Genomic DNA, 17,069 nt, shown 5'->3' with positions numbered 1-17,069 from the left:
ATACTTAAATTTATACAATCCAGCACCACAAATCGCTGCCACAGTTCTTCTCCAAGGCTTAAGTGTCTTTTAATTCACCTCCAGCTTCATTTCTTTAATAAAGGTTCATATTTCGTCTGGCGTATCAAAGTAGAAGTCCCGTTCCTTATGTGTGACCCACAGACGGGCAGGGTACAGCATCCCTAACTTCACCCCCTTCTTAAAGAGGGTTGTTTTTGCCCGATTAAACCCAGCTCGCCTCTAGCCAAATCCGCTCCCAGGTTCTGATAGATGCGCAACTCACAGTTCTCCCACTTGCTGCTCCGTTCTTTCTTGGCCCATCGCAAAACGTGTTCCTTCTCCATGAAACGGTGAAAATGTATCACCATGGCCCTCAGCGGCTCGTTCGCTCTGGGCTTCCTCGCGAGGGCTATGTGCGCTCTGTCCTGTTCCAGGGTCCGAGGGAATGACCCAGCTCCCATCAACTTCTCCAACATGTCCGTCACATCTGATCCCTCACTGCCTTCAGGAAAGCCAACAATTCTGAGATTAAGCCTCCTGGACCTATTCTCCAGGTCCTCCAGCTTCTCCTGCATTATTTTCTGGCAGTCGTTCATCATCCCCACCTTGCTTTCCAGCACGGTTATATACTCCTCGTGCTTGGACAACTTTTGTTCCACCTCCTGGATCGCTCTCCCGTGGGTTTCCTGATTCTGAACCACTTGATCAATCGAAGCCTTAATCGGGTTCAGCTTGTCCTTCTTCAGCTTGGCGAAGCAATCCTCGAAAAACTTCACCAGCTGCTCCGTCGATAACTGTGCCGTCTCCCCGCGGCCCTTGCCCTCCGCCATGCTGTCCCGTGTCACCAGCTCTTCTTGCGTCTCCCTTATAGGACTTTGTTGTCTCACGCGGCCACTTCTGGTCAATTCTCCACACACCGGAGGAGGATTTCTCCTTACTGTCTCACTTTTCACTGATTTATCCCATAAAATCAAAAGAAAAACAGGGGGAAAAGGTCCAAAAGTCTGTTACAGGCGGGAGCTATCAAATGTGCGACCTCCTCCTCCATGGCTGCCACTGGAAGTGTAATGCATTTGTTTGGCAGGTACTAAATTTGTTTGTTGCTTCGTCAGCAGCTTGTCTGATATCTATCTCTAGTGATGTTTTTTCAGTCTCGATACTGGGTAAGAACTCGTGTTGATCGAGGCAGTTCGCCTCTGCACTTTTAAGGGTCAGCTGGTGTCAGCGGCAGGTCGCCCCCTGTAACTCTAACCTTATCCGGCTTGGTTATTTGCTAAAAAGGTTTTAACGTCAAAAATGTGGAAATTATGGTATAAACGTTCCACCTTGTGTGTTTCTTTATCTGGAAAGCAGTTGTTTCATTTTTAACTAGCGTCAGCAAGGTTTCATGCCTAACATTTATCCCCCAATTTAAACCTAAGATCCTGGCTGTTCCTTTTTTAACTGTTCAGTAAAATAATGCACTTCTAAGGAAGTGTGAAATACTGTTCCCTTTTATATAACTTAAGAATTTAAATTGATCGAATGTCTTTTTAACTTGAAAAACAGGATGAGTTGTCCCTAGCTGTGTTCTTTAATGCCTGTGAAGCTATCTGTATTTCAAACAAGCTGCTGCTGTTATCCCTTTGTGGGACTTATCCTTTACTTTTTAAAATCTCAAGTTTTTCTAGACTTCCATGGTTCAAATGACACATTTTCCCATTTTAATTTACAGGGTACTTTTTAAAGGATGTGACACAACCCGCCTGTCCCACCCTCCCAGGCAGTGCATTCCAGACCGTCACCACCCTCTGGGCAAAAAAGCTTTTCCTCAAATCCACCCTAAACCTCCTGCCCCTCGCTTTGAACTTGTGACCTCTCGTAACTGACCCTTCAACTAAGGAGAACAGCTATTCCCTATCCACTCTGTCCATGCCCCACATAATTTTGTGCACTCGATCAAGTTGCCTCTCAGTCTTCTCTGCTCCAGCGAAAACACCCCAAGCCTATCCAACCTCTCTTCCTAACTTAAATGTTCCATCCCAGGCAACATCTTGTGAATCACCTCTGCACCCTCTCCAGTGCAATCATATCCTTCCTATAATGTGGCGACCAGAATTGTTCACAGTACTCCAGCTGTGGCCTCACCAAAGTTCTATACAACTCCAACATGACCTAATAATAATAATAATCGCTTATGGTCACGAGTAGGCTTCAATGAAATTACTGTGAAAAGCCCCTCTCTGACCTCTCTGCTTTTGTAATCTACGCCTCGACTGATAAAAGCAAGTGTCCCATATGCCATTATCACCAACCTGTTAACCTGCCCTTCAGCCTTCAGTATCTCTAAACAAACACGTCAAAGTCTCTTTGTTTCTCGGAACTTCCCAGTGTCAGGCCATTCACTGAATACTTCCTTGTCATAGTACTCCTTCCAATGTGTATCATCTCGAACTTTACCAGGTTAAATTCCATCGGCCAATTTTTACCATTTTGACCATCCCATCGAGATCTTCCTATAACCCAACACACTCAACCTCACTAGTAACTACCCGGCTAATCTTTGTGTCATCCAAGCGGACTGATCCTAAAACCCCCACCACATAGTCACCGATGTCATTTATATCCATGACAAACCCATCATTTTAGTGGAAACGTGCACTCCCAGGCTGAAAGAACATCAGCTACTGGAAGCAAAGTTGTAAGACCGGCCAGTCCAGCAGAAATAGACCCTTGTCCACTTCACCAACTGTCAGAGTGAACCTAGTTCAGTCCTGGATGTGATTAATGTGATGGGCGGCACGGCAGCACAGTGGTTAGCACGTTGCTTCACAGTGGCAGGGACCCGGATTCGATTACCAGCTTGGGTCACTGTCTGTGGAGTTTGCATGTTCTCCCCGTGTCTACATGGGTTTCTTCCAGTTTCCTCCCACAAGTCCCGAAAGACATGTTTCTTAGGTGAATTGGACATTCTGAATTATCGCTCTGTGTACCCGAACAGGCGCCGGAGTGTGGCAACTTGGGGCTTTTCACAGTAACTTCATTGCAGTGTTAATGTAAGCTTACTTGTGACAATAATAAAGATTATTATTAACAACAGCAGAATCCAGCCCCTGTAATCACTTGTGAACTCGCTGGTGTCTCAGCAGGTGGGAGGAATCAATGATTCCCCTCTCACACTCGGAGCAGCTGAACGGCTTCTGCCCAGAGTGAACTCGCTGGTGCTTCAGAAAATTTGAAAATCAAGTGAATCCCTTTCCACACACAGAACAGGTGAACGGTTTCTCCCCAGTGTGAACCCGCTGGTGTGTCAGCAGGGTGGATGAATGAGTGAATCTCTTCTCACACATGGAGCAGGTGAACGGCCTCTCCCCAGTGTGAACTCGCTGGTGTGTCAGCAGGGTGGATGAATGAGTCAATCTCTTCTGACACATGGAGCAGGCGAACGGCCTCTCCCCTGTGTGAACCCGCTGGTGTGTCAGCAGATGGAATGAATCACGGAATCGCTTCCCACACTCCGAGCAGGTGAAAGGCTTCAGTCCAGAACAAACTCGCTGGTGTTTCTGCAGATTCGAAGACTGAGTGAATCTCTTCCCACACACAGAGCAGCTGAATGGTCTCTCTCCCGCTGTGAACTCGCTGGTGGGTGAGCAGGATGAATAAATCACGGAATCCCTTCTTACACCCTGAACAGGTGAACGGTTTCTCCCCAGTGTGAACTCACCGGTGTGTCAGCAAGGTGGAGGAATCTTTAAATCCCTTCCCACAGTCACAGCAAATGAACGGTCTCTCCCCAGTGTGAACTCACTGGTGTCTCAGCAGAGTGGATGAATTAGTGAATCCCTTCCCACATTGAGAACAGATGAACAGCCTCTCTCTGCTGTGAACCCGCTGGTGTGTCAGCAGAGTGGCTGACTGAGCAAATCCATTTCCACACTTGGAGCAGATGAACGGCCTCTCTCCTGTGTGACTGCGTCAATGTGTTTCCAGCTCAGATGGAGTTCTGAATCTCTTCCCACAGACCCCACATTTCCACGGTTTCTCCAAGGTGCCGGTGTCCTTATCTCTCCAGGCTGGACAATCAGTTGAAGCCTCATCCACACACAGAGCATGTGTGCGGTTTCTCCCCTTTGTGAATGGTGTTATAATTTTCATCCTGTGTAACTGGTTAAAGCTCTTTCCACAGTCAGTTCACTGGAACTCTCTCACTCGGGTGTGTGTTGTGTGGGTCTCGGAGCTTTCCCAGTCACACCGATGTTAAAATGCCTGATGGTTTTCACGTCCAAATGAATCGAGTGACTGTCAGATCTTGATGTGACGTTTGTTCTGAGATTTCTGTCCCCAAATCCTCCCCTTCTCATATTCTATAAAAGGAGTTTACAAATGACATCACTGTAAATACAGAAGAGAAATTCAGAACAGACAATTCTAGGTTCTCTGGAACATTCTTTCCACTCTCATTCCCCAAAACTCTGTCTCCCACATTCTCACTTATCTACACCTCCCAATTCTCCTCAATGTGCTAATTCATGTTGATCAATAGATCAATACACACCGCTTCATGTCCTCGACACAGAGACCATAACATAGAAAATAAGAGCAGGCCATTCGGCCCATCAAGCCTGCTCTTCCATTCAATAAGGTCATAGTTGATCTGATTGTTTCGTTAACTCCACTATCCTGCGTGTCATCCACACGGTAGCATTGTGGATAGTACAATTGCTTCACAGCTCCGGGGTCCCAGGTTCGATTCCTGGCTTGGGTCACTGTCTGTGCGGAGTCTGCACATCCTCCCCGTGTGTGCGTGGGTTTCCTCCGGGCGCTCCGGTTTCCTCACACAGTCCAAAGATGTGCAGTTAAGGTGGATTGGCTATGATAAATTGCCCTTAGTGTCCAAAATTGGCCTTAGTGTTGGGTGGGATTACTGGGTTATGGGGATAGGGTGGAGGTGTTGACCTTGGGTAGGGTGCTCTTTCCAAGAGCTGGTGCAGACTCGATGGGCCAAATGGCCTCCTTCTGCACTGTAAATTCTATGAAAACCCTCGACTCCCTTTTCGATCAAAACTCTAACTGGGCCTTGTATATATTTAATGATGCAGCCTCCACTGCTCTCTGGGGAAGAGAATTGCAAAGACTAACCACCCTCTGAGGGAAGACATTTCTCATCATCAATGGGGGACCATTTAATCTGACAATCTGCCCACTCCCTCTTGAATCCCCCATGAGGTGAAACATCCTCTCTTCATCTGTCAAGATAACACAGAATCTGACGAGCTTTCATCAAATAATTTTAGAGTACCCAATTTTTTTTTCTCAATTAAGGGGCATTTTGGCATGAGCAATCCACCTACCCTGCACATCTGTTGGGTTGTGGGGGCGAAACCCACGCAAACACGGGGAGAATGGGCACTTATTTATTGAACAGATATCCGGAATATTAAACTCCGGCCCAGTTACAGGAGTTACTACCAGCAACAAAAACAAATGAAGGATGTGATTAACACCAGAATCTAACCTCCACAGTCACTTGTGAACTCGCTGTTGTGTCAGTAAGTGAGATAATCGAGCAAATCTCTTCCCACACACAGAGCAGGTGAACGGCCTCTCCCCAGTGTGAACTTTCTGATGTGTTTGCAGGTTCGATGACTGAGTAAAGCCCTTCCCACACACAGAGCAGGTGAATATCTTCTCCCCTGTGAGAATCCATTGGTGTGTCACCAGGTCAGACGATGAAATTAATCCCTTCCCACACACAGAGCAGATGTACGGCCTCTCCCCGCTGTGAACTCGCTGGTGTTGAATGAGGTGAGACGACCGTCTGAATCTCTTCTCACACTGAAAACACCCAAACGGTCTCTCGTCCGTGTGAACAAAGTGGTGTTTAATTAGATCTGGTGAAATTTTAAAGCATTTCTCACAGTCAGAGCATTTAAAAGGTCTCTCATCAGTGTGAACGTGCAGGTGTAACTGAAGGCTGGACATCAGAGTGAATCCATTCCCACACACGGAGCAGGTGAATGGTCTCTCCCTGGTGTGACTGCGTCGATGAGCTTCCAGCTGGGATGGGCAAAGGAATCCCTTCCTACAGTCCCCACATTTCCACGGTTTCTTCGTTGTGCAGACGTCCTTGTGTCTCTCCAGGTTGGACATACAGTTCCTCGTTCACACACACAATACATGTATGGTTTCTCCTGAATTATGTGATTTTTTTCAGGCTGTGTAACTGGTTAAAGCTCTTTACAGTCAGTTCTCTGGATCAATCTCACTGGTGGGGGGGGGGGGGGGGCGGTCTCGCTGTTTTTCCAGTCATACTGATGTTTGAAATCTTTTCCCATAACAGAACAAAGATTTTGCCTCCCACATTCAAAGCGTGATGATATTCAGGTCCCAATGAATCGAGTGAGACCGACAGATGTTGATGTGATGTTTGGTTGGAGTTTCCACCTACAAAACATCTCCTAATATCCTGTAAACAGAGTTTACAAAAGCCATCACTGTCAGTACAGGATAGAAATTCTGAACAGACAGTTCTAGTTTCTCTGGAACATTCTTCTCTTGATCCCCCAAACATGTTGTCCAATCAAACTAAAAGAGCCCGAAATAGGCAACACAGCTTTACCAAGAGCAAAGGAAATCATCCTTGTGAAACCAGAATGTTTTTACCAGTGTTTATGAGACACTCTGTACCCTGAGGTACCCACTGATGGTGGAGGTTATGAACCGTACTGGTGGACAGGGCATGCTCCTTCCCCAGACCCACCCAGACACAGACATGACCATGGACGAGAGGCCGGCAGCCCTTATGAGGGAAGATAAGGAAGTGGCTCTGAGGCCACAATCAGTTCAGCCATGGTCTTATTCAATTGTGGAGCAGGCTCGATGAGCTGATTGGCCTACTTTGCTCCTATTTCTTATATTCAGCCGGTGTCACCCTCACCACCATGCGACTGACTCAACCAAGTCCAACAAATTGCTGTTTGAGTCAGGCCCCAAAGAAGTTCCTCTGACTTACCTAGTCCCTTTCACACTGGGCAGCCAAAGATTAGGAGCATGCGGCTGAAGTGTAACCAAACATTGAGGAACAGACCCTTCAGGTAGCTATACCAGAGCTGCAACCTTTCACACTGAATATATAATTGGCCCATGGACTCGTTGAGGCCAAAGACATCACCTGCAGCCTGCTGAATAGACTGGGAGGGGAGGGGCTGCTCATGGAGCAGTGTCCCTGCCTCTGAGCCAGAAGCTCCGGATTCGGCTCCTACCCCAGGACTTGATGACCAAGGATGGTGTGTTCATAATCCGGTCAAATAGGTTGAGTGTGTCAACCTACAAATACTTCCAAACATGCCAATGTTTGGGTTAGGTGGACTGGCCATGCTCAATTGCCCTTTGTGTCCAAAACATGTTAAGTGGGGGTTACTGTGTTACGGGGACAGAGGAGATACATGGGCTTCAGTAGGGTGCTCTTTGTGATGGCCGGTGCAGACTCGATGGGCCGAATGGCCTCTTTCTGCACTGTAAATTCTATGATGATTCTGGAATGTCTGACGGTAAGAGTGGGAGAAACTCCTGGTCAGCCACGCTTGCTGTTGTGTGGGGCACCACTCAAGGTATAAGCACGATATAACGAACTAGCGACCAGTTCCAGGAGTTATTAGCTGTGGAAACCGATGAAAGTCCGCCTTAGTGCACGACCGGGAGTGGGAAGACAATTGGAAGTATGGCGGTTTAGGCACGAGGACCCAGGTGCGAACAGAGACGCTGAAGCTCCGCCCACCAAGAAACCAGCGCATGCGCTCTCGCCCCGGTGAATCAAGATGGCGGCCGGTCACCTTGCCCTTTTTCCGGGATAAGACCCAGAACTGCAAACGAGGGACCCGCAGATTCGTATTCGGGTCTTGAGGCCTTCAGCAGGTGTTTATATACCCTCCCCGTCCAGGCACCGGCTCCCTCCCCGTCCATCCACGAATCCAAAATTCCTCCGCGTTTCCGCTTCTTCACCAGTTTGGAGATCCGAGTGACAAGAGACTCAGCATCGCCAGCAGTGCGCCTGCTCCAACACTGGGCGGTATTGCGCCTGCGCACTACTCTCCTGTGGTGTGAATAGAGGACATTCCCCACCGCGGGGCATACTGGGTAAAGTACCCGCCATTGAAAGTTTAATTCAGTGACCAGTGAATGTTTTTATTTTCATGGGGTGCGCTGCGGCAGAAATCAATGAAATTAGAAACATATTTTACAGACCACCCAGATAAAATTCTGATGATTGAGTGGATCCTGAACTGTGGAGGGATCTAAACAAGACACTGGGAATCTTAAAGGATGAAGGCACCAGAATTTGACTCCCATTAAAGACGAAGAATGTTATCTTAACTATTGTCAGGGCAGAAAAGTAACACATTTTCCAAATAAATATCGAAAATAGATACAAAATGAGGAATTATTAAGCTCTACTTGTTTCTTAAAAAATGAAAGATCTAATAAAATATATATATTTTTAGATATCTTTCTATACCCTTTTCTCTCACTGATTCATCTGATTTCATTTTGAGATTATCTGTTTGCCCTCAGTGGTTTCCTGTTAGTTCCACATTCTCACCAGTCTCTGAGTAAAGAAATAGCAAGTGGAAACATTCTCTCCATATCTACCCCGTCCAATCCATTGATCATTTTAAAGATCTCCATCAGCTCACTGTTAACTCTTCCTTTTTCTAATGAAATAGACCCCAATATGTTCATTTAAAAAAATAAATGTAGAATACCCAATTCTTTTTTCCAATTAAGGGATAGTTTAGCGTGGCCAATCCACCTAACCTGCACATCTTTGGGTTGTGCGGATGAGGTCCACACAGACAAGGGGAGAATGTGCAAACTCCACACAGACAATGACCTGGGGGTCATGATCGAATCTGGGTCCTCAGCCCTGTAGGCAGCAGTGCTAACCACTGTGCCAGCGTACAGCCCCAATCTGTTCAATCTATCCCAGCAGCTGTAATTGTTTTAGTTTACAAAATTCCTCAGTCAGTCCAGGATAGAAATTCAGGAGGAGACAGCCATTTTTCTTGGTTTGTATTTGCTGTGTAAATCCTCCGCTTCTAACCCCCTGTAAAAGGAGTTTCCAAACTCCAACACTGTCAGTCCAGGAGAGAAATTCACAACATTCTCTCCTCCTGCTCTGGGTTTGGCACTGGGACATTTCCTCCCGAGAGCTCTTGGGCAACTGGGAAAGTGGTAGCTTCCCATTCGGGGTTTGCAGTATACACAACATGTTTCCGGGGTCTCTCCGCTGGATCAATTGGTTCCTCTGCCCCACAATCCCCCTATTTACCCATTGTGGACTTGAGAGAGAAGCATATGTCTCTAGTCTTGACTGACACCGTACATGCTCAAAACACTGCTCAAAACATGCTCAAAAATCCACATGGAGACCCGACTGGGCCTACTTCAAGATCCGCCCCCAGGAGCGCCCAGTGTGGGAACAGACCATGGGACCCAGCCCAACCTGCCTCAGGAAACCCCTGCCCAGGACCCCCGAAACGGCGGCGACCCCACGCGAGGGCCGGAACGTGCTGCAAGGTATTCCCGTGCCCGCAGAACGCCGGGACCCATCCAGATCACAAACATGCCCCCCTAGCAACCCCTCTACCTCAACCAGTGCCCGGGACCCTGCCAGACGCAACCACCTACCTTCCACAAGGTCAGACTTCTCCCATCGGATCCCAGGATCATCCAGCAGCAGCCGCCGACCGAGAAAGCGAGGGAAACGCAGCGGTCTGCAGGTTAGACTGAAGCAACGCGGTTTCAGGACCCCTCTCCCCAGCATACACCTGGCAAACGTCCAAGCGATCGAAAACAAGCTGGATGAACTTAACGCCAGACTTACCTCTCAGAGAGAAGTAAGAGACTGCTGTGAGCTCTGTTTCACAGAGACGTGGCTCACCCCCGCCTCACCAGACTGTGCCATACAACCTGAAGGCTTCTCAATTCACCGGGCGGACCGCACGGCATCATCAGGCAAAGCGAAGGTTGGGGGGGGGGGTTGCCTCCTCATCAACTCCTCCTGGTGCTTGGATGTGGCGACTCTGGTGACCTACTGCTCCCCAGACCTGGAATACCTGACCGTGAAGTGCCGCCCATATTATCTTCCACGTGAGTTCACTTCAGCCATTATCACAGCTGCCTACATCCCACCCCAGGCAGAAGTGAGGAAGGCACTGGACGAACTATACACAGTAATAAACAACTATGAAACAGAACACCCGGAGGCCTTGTTCATCTTGGCCGGAGACTTCAACAAGGCCAACCTCAAGAGTGTACTGCCAAAATTCCACCAGCACATCTCCTGTCCCACCAGGGGCAACAACACTATTGACTACTGCTACTCAAAAATCAAGGGCGCCTACCGTTCCATCCCCCGACTGCACTTTGGGAAATCAGACCATAAGATGGTGCTCCTTCTCCCGGCATACAAGCAGAAACTCAAGCGGGAGAATCCAGCTAAGAAGGTTGTGCAATGCTGGTCCGAGGAGACAGAAGAGCTCTTACGTTACTGCTTCGAGACAGTGGACTGGTCCATATTTAAGAACTCAGAGACCAACTTAAATGAGCATGCCACCACCATCACAGACTTCATCAGCAAATGTGTGGATGACTGCGTGCCAAAGAAAGCAGTACATGCATTCCCCAACCGGAAACCATGGCTCAATCGCGAGATTGACTCCCTACTGAAGGACAGATCTGAGGTGTTCAAGGCAGCCGACCCTGACCTATACAAGAAATCCAGGTACGACCTCCGCAAAGCCATCCGAGATGCCAAGAGAGAATATCAAACCAAGCTAGAGTCACAGACAGATTCTCGGCGGTTGTGCCAAGGACTAAGCAACATAACGGGCTACAAAGCGAAGCCGAACAGTATCTCTGGCAGCAGTGCACCCCCTCCCCGATGAACTCAATGCATTCTATGCTCGGTTCGAGCAGGTAACCAACAATCCACTGGCGAGTGCCCCAGCAGCATAATTCACCAATACCCACCATCACAGCTTCCGAAGTCAGATTGGCCTTCCTGAAAGTGAACCCTCGGAAGGCGACAGGCCCGGACGGGATCCCTGGTTGTGCACTCAGAGCCTGCGCGGCCCAGCTGGCAGAGGTATTCGCGGACATCTTTAATCTGTCCCTACTCCACTCCGAGGTCCCCACCTGCTTCAAGAAGACCACCATCATACCGGTACCAAAGAAGAACCAGGCAACGTGCCTCAATGACTACCGACCAGTGGCCCTGACGTCAGTCGTAATGAAGTGCTTCGAGAGGTTGACCATGAAGCGCATCACCTCTATACTCCCAGAACGCCTTGACCCACTGCAATTCGCATACCACTCCAACCGGTCCACATCAGACACCATTTCCCTGCCCCTACACTCATCCCTAGAGCATCTCGAAAACAAGGACTCCTACATTAGATTCCTATTTATTGACTACAGCACTGCCTTCAACACCATAATCCCAGCCAAGCTCATACCAAAGCTCCAAAACCTAGGACTTAGCTCCCCACTCTGCAACTGGATCCTCAATTTTCTGACCAACAGACCACAATCAGTAAAAATGAACAACAACACCTCCTCCACAATAGTCCTCAACACCGGCGCCCCCGCAAGGCTGCATACTTAGCCCCCTACTCTACTCCCTGTACACACACGACTGCGTGGCAAAACTTGGTTCCAACTCCATCTACAAGTTTGCTGACGATACGACCATAGTGGGCTGGATCTCGAATAACGACGAGTCCGAATGCAGGAGGGAGATAGAGAATCTAGTGGAGTGGTGTAGCGACAACAATCGCTCCCTCAATGCCAGCAAAACTAAAGAGCTGGTAATTGACTTCAGGAAGCAAAGTACTGTACACATCCCTGTCAGCATCAACGGGGCCGAGGTGGAGATGGTTAGCAGTTTCAAATTCCTAGGGGTGCACATCTCCAAAAATCTGTCCTGATCCACCCACGTCGACGCTACCGACCAAGAAAGCACAACAGCGCCTATACTTCTTCAGTAAACTAAGGAAATTCGGCCTGTCCCCATTAACTCTTCCCAACTCTTACAGATGCACCATAGAAAGCATCCTATCGGGCTGCATCACAGCCTGGTATGGCAACTGCTCAGCCCAGGACTGCAAGAAACTTCAGAGAGTCGTGAACACCGCCCAGTCCATCACACGAAACTGCCTCCCATCCATTGACTCCATCTACACCTCCCGCTGCCTGGGGAAAGCGGGCAGCATAATCAAAGATCCGTCCCACCCAGCTTACTCACTCTTCCAACTTCTTCCATCGGGCAGGAGATACAGAAGTCTGAGAACATGCACGAACAGACTCAAAAACAGCTTCTTCCCCACTGTCACCAGACTCCTAAATGACCCTCTTATGGACTGACCTCATTTACACTACACCCTGTATGCTACATCCGATGCCAGTGCTTATGCAGTTACATTGTATATGTTGTGTTGCCCTATTATGTATTTTCTTTTATTCCCTTTTCTTCTCATGTACTTAATGATCTGTTGAGCTGCTCGCAGAAAACTACTTTTCACTGTACCTCGGTACACGTGACAATAAACAAATCCAATCCAGTCCAATCCACTGGGTGGAACCACGTCTGCACACTGCTCTGCTATGGTATGGATAGGGGACACTTCCCACCAGGGCAGGTTCAATTCAGGCATTCAAGAAGGAATTCGATGATCATTTGAAAATAAACATTGTGCAGTCATGTGGAGAAGGCAGGAGAAATGGCACTAATTGAAATGCTATTTCCAAGAGTCAGACATGACTGGCTGAATGCCCTCCTTCTATGCTCTGATAATTTTGTGATTCTGGGTAGTTTTTGTGTTATTTCAACTAATCCCAGAACAGCACTCTGGCAGAAATCCAATAGACTGGGGTTCGACAACTGATTGCTGATTTTATATCTGGGGCCTTAGGCTGCAATTCCACACGGATCTCAAAACATCATTTACCATTCAGTAATATTGACATTTAATGGCGGTGCTATCACCCATCATTCGCCGCGGCCCAGACTGCTCCCGATTTTCACTACTGGAAACACTGCGCAGCCGCGTTATTGGAGCATGCGCAGTGTAGTTAAATATGGTCGCCCGCGATGATGTCGGAGCAACATCAGGTAAGAAAGGAGTGGATAGGAATGAAGCCGGAAGGTGGACGTGGAAGAATAGAGTCTGTTGTGGGCGGGAAGAGTCGTATCTCCAAACTGGTGAAGAATCCTGTACAGGCCGCATAATAACCCAGTGACTGCACATTTACACAGAACGGGCAACAGATGCAAAGCTGAGGCTGATGAAAGGCCGGAGGTAACGGCAGCCATCTTGAGGGGAGGCAGCGGGTAGCGGGTAGCAATGCGCATGCGCGGTGCTCCCTGTCCTGTCAGCAGGAGGAGGGAATGTTGTGAATTTCTCTCCTGGACTGACGGATGGATTCTGGAAACTGCTTTTAAAATGAAAATCGCTTATTGTCACAAGTAGGCTTCAAATGAAGTTACTGTGCAAAGCCCCTAGTCGCCACATTCCGGCGCCTGTTCGGGGAGGCTGGTGCGGGGGTTTACAGGGTTTAGAAGGGGAGGATTTTCTCACAACAAACTCAAACCAAGAGAAAACGTTTTTTCTTCTAAATTCTATTCTGGACCGACAGTGATGATTTTGCATATTGAATGTCTGCACCCACCCCCCCCCCCCCCCCCCCCCCCCCCCCCCGCCACACACCAATCTCGAATGGAATGTCAAGACATTAATGACCTGTCTGAAATTCATTCTGTAAATGGTACATTACTTACCTAGAACATTCCATAAAGCTCCCTATCCACGATTCTAGGCGGCCAGTGTGTCGGTGCAGAATCAGCCTCTGCTGCGAGCATGTGTGATCTGGTGCTGCTGACAAAGTGAACACGGGGGAAGGGAGGTTGGAAAGTGCTGGTGAACAGAAGGGGGGGCCTGGAAACTGTTGGAAAACATGTGGGGTGGGCTGGAAACCATGGGTGAACACAAGGTTGGAAGGCGGCCTGGAAACGGGGTGAACATAGGTGGGGGAAGGAGCTGGTAACTGGATGGATTGGATTTTGTCTATTGTCACGTGTACCGAGTATTTTTCTGCGAGCAGCTCAACAGATCATTAAGTACATGGGAAAAAAAAGAAACTACATAATAGGGCAACACAGGGTACACAATGTAACTACATAAACACTGGCATCGGGTGAAGCATACAGGGGTGTAGTGTTAATCAGGTCAGTCCATAAGAGGGTCGTTTAGGAGCCTGGTAACTGCAGGTGAACGCAAGCCTGGGGAGCCTGAAACTGCAGGTTACCATTGTGTGTGTGTGTGTGTGTGTGTGTGTATGTGGTGGTGTGGGGGGGGGAGTGGAGAGGGGGGGGTTGGGGGGGGGAGTGGAGAGGGGGGGTTGGAGAGGGGGGGTTGGAGAGGGGGGGTTGGGGGGGGGAAGTGGAGAGGGGGGGGTTGGGGGGGGAAGTGGAGAGGGGGGGTTGTGGGGGGAAGTGGAGAGGGGGGGATTGTGGGGGGAAGTGGAGAGGGGGGGGTTGTGGGGGAAGTGGAGAGGGGGGGTTGGGGGGAAGTGGAGAGGGGGGTTGGGGGGGGGGAAGTGGAGAGGGGGGTTGGGGGGGGAAGTGGAGAGGGGGGGTTGTGGGGGGAAGTGGAGAGGGGGGGGTTGGGGGGGGAAGTGGAGAGGGGGGGTTGGGGGGGAAGTGGAGAGGGGGGGTTGGCGGGGGGAAGTGGTGGGGGGGGGTTGGGGGGGGAAGTGGGGGGGGGTTGGGGGGGGGGAAGTGGGGGGGGTTGGGGGGGAAGTGGAGGGGGGGGTGGGGGGGGTTGGGGGGGGGAAGTGGGGGGGGGTTGGGGGGGGAAGTGGAGGGGGGGTTGGGGGGGAAGTGGAGGGGGGGGAAGTGGAGGGGGGGGTTGGGGGGGAAGTGGAGGGGGGGGGTGTTGGGGGGGGAAGTGGAGGGGGGGGTGTTGGGGGGGGAAGTGGAGGGGGGGTTGGGGGGGGAAGTGGAGGGGGGGGGGTTGGGGGGGGAAGTGGGGGGGGTTGGGGGGGGTTGGGGGGGGAAGTGGGGGGGGTTGGGGGGGGAAGTGGAGGGGGGGTTTGGGGGGGGGAAGTGGAGGGGGGGGAAGTGGAGGGGGGGTTGGGGGGGAAGTGGAGGGGGGGTTGGGGGGGGAAGTGGAGGGGGGGTTGGGGGGGAAGTGGAGGGGGGGGAAGTGGAGGGGGGGTTGGGGGGGAAGCGGAGGGGGGGGTTGGGGGGGGAAGTGGAGGGGGGGGAAGTGGAGGGGGGGGAAGTGGGGGGGGAAGTGGGGGGGGGAAGTGGGGGGGGGAAGTGGAGGGGGGGGGAAGTGGGGGGGGGAGTGGAGGGGGGGTTGGGGGGAAGTGGAGGGGGGGGTTGGGGGGGAAGTGGAGGGGGGTTGGGGGGAAGTGGAGGGGGGGGAAGTGGAGGGGGGGTTGGGGGGGAAAGTGGAGGGGGGGGAAGTGGGGGGGGAAGTGGGGGGGGGGAAGTGGAGGGGGGGGGAAGTGGAGGGGGGGGGGAAGTGGAGGGGGGGGGGAAGTGGGGGGGGAGTGGAGGGGGGGTTGGGGGGGAAGTGGAGGGGGGGGTTGGGGGGAAGTGGAGGGGGGTTGGGGGGGGGAAGTGGGAGGGGGGGTTGGGGGGGGGGAAGTGGAGGGTGGGGTTGGGGGGGGAAGTGGAGGGGGGTTGGGGGGGGGGAAGTGAGGGGGGGGTTGGGGGGGGAAGTGGAGGGTGGGGTTGGGGGGGGAAGTGGAGGGGGGGTTGGGGGGGGAAGTGGAGGGGGGGTGGGGGGAGAAGTGGAGGGGGGGGGTTGGGGGGAGAAGTGGAGGGGGGGGTTGGGGGGGGAAGTGGAGGGGGGGTTTGGGGGGGGGTTGGGGGGGAGTGGAGGGGGGGGGGTTGGGGGGGAGTGGAGCGGGGGGGTTGGGGGGAGTGGAGCGGGGGGGTTGGGGGGGGGTGGAGGGGGGGGTTGGGGGGGGAGTGGAGGGGGGGAGTGGAGGGGGGGGGTTGGGGGGGGGAGTGGAGGGGGGGGGTTGGGGGGGGGAGTGGAGGGGGGGGGTTGGGGGGGGGAAGTGGGGGGGGGGAGTGGAGGGGGGGAGTGGAGGGGGGGGGAGTGGAGGGGGGGGGGGTTGGGGGGGGAGTGGGGGGGGAGTGGGGGGGGAGTGGAGGGGGGGGTTGGGGGGGGGAAGTGGAGGGGGGGGGTTGGGGGGGAAGTGGAGGGGGGGGGGTTGGGGGGGGAAGTGGAGGGGGGGGGTTGGGGGGGGGAAGTGGAGGGGGGGGGGGTTGGGGGGGGAAGTGGAGGGGGGGGTTGGGGGGGGGAGTGGAGGGGGGGGGGTTGGGGGGGGAAGTGGAGGGGGGGGTTGGGGGGGGGAAGTGGAGGGGGGGGGTTGGGGGGAAGTGGAGGGGGGGGGGTTGGGGGGGGAAGTGGAGGGGGGGGTTGGGGGGGGGAAGTGGAGGGGGGGGGTTGGGGGGGGGGGGAAGTGGAGGGGGGGGGGTTGGGGGGGAAGTGGAGGGGGGGGTTGGGGGGGGAAGTGGAGGGGGGGGTTGGGGGGGGAAGTGGAGGGGGGGGGTTGGGGGGGGGAAGTGGAGGGGGGGGTTGGGGGGGGAAGTGGAGGGGGGGGTTGGGGGGGGGAAGTGGAGGGGGGGGTTGGGGGGGGAAGTGGAGGGGGGGGGTTGGGGGGGGAAGTGGAGGGGGGGGGTTGGGGGGGGAAGTGGAGGGGGGGGTTGGGGGGGGAAGTGGAGGGGGGGGTTGGGGGGGGTTGGGGGGAAGTGGAGGGGGGGGTTGGGGGGGGGAAGTGGAGGGGGGGGTTGGGGGGGGAAGTGGAGGGGGGGGTTGGGGGGGGGTTGGGGGGGGGGAAGTGGAGGGGGGGAAGTGGAGGGGGGGGGTTGGGGGGGAAGTGGAGGGGGGGTTGGGGGGAGGAGTGGAGGGGGGGGTTGGGGGGGGGTTGGGGGGGGGAAGTGGAGGGGGGGGTTGGGGGGGGGGAAGTGGAGGGGGGGGGTTGGGGGGGGGAAGTGGAGGGGGGGGTTGGGG

The 17,069-nt window shown here is 52.7% G+C and overlaps 1 long non-coding RNA gene across 2 annotated transcripts; it reads right to left on the bottom strand.

The window, feature by feature from the left end:
- Positions 1 to 2,112: 2,112 nt before the first annotated feature.
- On the bottom strand, positions 2,113 to 8,158 carry LOC140418540 (uncharacterized). 2 transcript variants are annotated; one of them, XR_011945119.1, is made up of 4 exons: positions 7,812 to 8,138; positions 5,495 to 6,445; positions 2,228 to 4,343; positions 2,118 to 2,154 (listed from the first exon to the last, which is right to left on the bottom strand). It is a non-coding gene; the product is annotated as an uncharacterized lncRNA (long non-coding RNA). The 2 variants fall into 2 exon arrangements; XR_011945118.1 differs by having other exon boundaries at positions 2,113 to 4,343; positions 7,812 to 8,158.
- Positions 8,159 to 17,069: the final 8,911 nt, after the last annotated feature.

Source organism: Scyliorhinus torazame, chromosome 5 (assembly GCF_047496885.1).
Source record: "Scyliorhinus torazame isolate Kashiwa2021f chromosome 5, sScyTor2.1, whole genome shotgun sequence".
Lineage (NCBI taxonomy): Eukaryota > Metazoa > Chordata > Chondrichthyes > Carcharhiniformes > Scyliorhinidae > Scyliorhinus > Scyliorhinus torazame.
Note: the sequence above shows the minus strand (reverse complement) of the source record. Positions and strands in the feature narration are given on the sequence as shown.